Raw genomic sequence first — 2,065 nt, forward strand, 5'->3', positions numbered from 1 at the left:
AAAAAAAAAAAAAAAAAAAGAGTTATGCTGATATTTTCAGCCCACTGTTGAGACCTACTGCTCAGGGGAAAAAAAAAAAAATTCTTTTAAAATATTACTGCTGATTTACAGCGCTCCTGTTCACCCAAGAGCTCTGATGGAGATATACAAGGAGATTCATGTTGATTTCATTCCTGCTAACACAACATCCTTTCTGCAGCCCAGGGATCAAGGAGTCATTTTGATGTTCAAGTCTCATTATTTAAAAAATACATTTTGTAAGGCTATTGCTGCCTGAAGATGTAAATGAATCAGTGCAATAGCATAATAAAACTTGAATGGATAAGCAGTGGCTTCTTGTGAATGAGCAACAAAAAGTAGTTTCTTGAAATGGAACCTAATCCTGGTGAAGATGTAAACACTGTTGAAATGACAACAAAGGATTTAGAATGCTCCATAGACATAGTTTATGAAGCAGCAGCAGGGTTTGAGAAGATTGACTCAAATTTTGAAAGTTTTCCTTTGGGTTAAATGAAATCTTTCATGAAAAGACGAGTCAATCAATGTGACAAATTTCATTATTGTCTTATTTTAAGAAGCTGCACAGCCACCCCAACTTTCAAGCACCAACTTGTTCAACAGCCATCAACATCAAGGCAAAACCCTCTGTCAGCAAAAAGATTATGACTCACTGAAGGCTCAGCTGATTGTTAGCAATGAAAAAAAATATTAATTTTAATAATCTCGACCATTCAGAACTCTTTTTAATATTCTCTATGGCAATGGGAAATACAAAGCATTTCTGGTACATACTGAATTATGATTGTTGCCTCCAGTAAAAAAACTTGTGGGAATGTTTGAGTTGTAAGCTGAACTAGCTAGCTGCTTTTTTCATGAAATACCACTTTTAATGGAAATAACTGACAGATAAACAGGTATTCAAACCTAGATTTTTGGCAGACATTTTCATGAAAATATGTTCATGCCACTTCGAGGAGCATAATTCTCAGCACTTGTTGACAAATTTTGAATTTTCATGCAAAAATTCAAATTTTAAGAGCTTGGCAGCTTCCGAATACTTAAAAACTTTTCTGATGAGATTGCTAGTGATATTAACAAATGTGATTGATTGATATTGAATAATGAAATGTGTTAGCATTTGGAAGATGTTTAATTCAGTAAATCACTATTTTCCAAATGACCAATACATGACATTGCAACATCATGCATAGGAAAATAAGCATTCAAAGTACAGTAAAAAATAAATGAATTTGAATGTAACAAGAGTATCAAATGTCCATTGGTTTCCCATTCCAAATAGTAACTGGAAAATCCACCACTTGTGTTTTGGTGTAGTAGTATCAAAAAGAATAACCAAGATCATTTGAAAAGGCTATTGAAAAATACTTCTCAATTTTCAAACTGCATACAGGAGGTACTCATTTGTTTCTTTTTAACATTGGGGAGAAAAGACTCCCTTGGAGGGGTGCTGTCTGTGTGCTGTTTACGTGTTCTCCCCACACGTGCTTGGGTTTTCTCTGTGTACTGCAGTTCTTGCCACATGCAAAAGGTGCGCACGTGAGGTGAACTGGTGCGTCTTCACTGTCCCGGTCTGAGTGTGCGGGTGTGAGTGGCCCTGTGATGGAATGGCGTCCTGTCCAGGGCTGGTTCCCTCTTTGTGCCCTGAGCTGCTGGAATAGGCTTCAGACACACACGACCCAGAACTGGAATAATTAAGTAAATAATTATCTTACCTGTTTTTTAGTAAATATTAATTATCTTGCTTTTTAGTAATCTTTCTTAAATGCATGTATAGCTCACATTACAATGTTTAATATTAGAATAGTTTGGTCTTTAGAAGCTTAGTGATTTTTTTTTTCCTTGGCGGAGATTGCAGTCAGCCGAGATCGTACTACTGCTCTCCAGCCTGGGCGACAGAGCGAGACTCCGTCTCAAAAAAAAATAAAAATACTGGCCGGGCGCGGTGGCTCACGCCTGTAATCCCAGCACTTTGGGAGGCCGAGGCGGGTGGATCACGAGGTCAAGAGATCGAGACCATCCTGGTCAACATGGTGAAACCCCGTCT

The sequence above is a fragment of the Cebus imitator genome, unplaced genomic scaffold (assembly GCF_001604975.1).
Source record: "Cebus imitator isolate Cc_AM_T3 unplaced genomic scaffold, Cebus_imitator-1.0 Scaffold513, whole genome shotgun sequence".
NCBI classification, from domain to species: Eukaryota; Metazoa; Chordata; class Mammalia; order Primates; family Cebidae; genus Cebus; species Cebus imitator.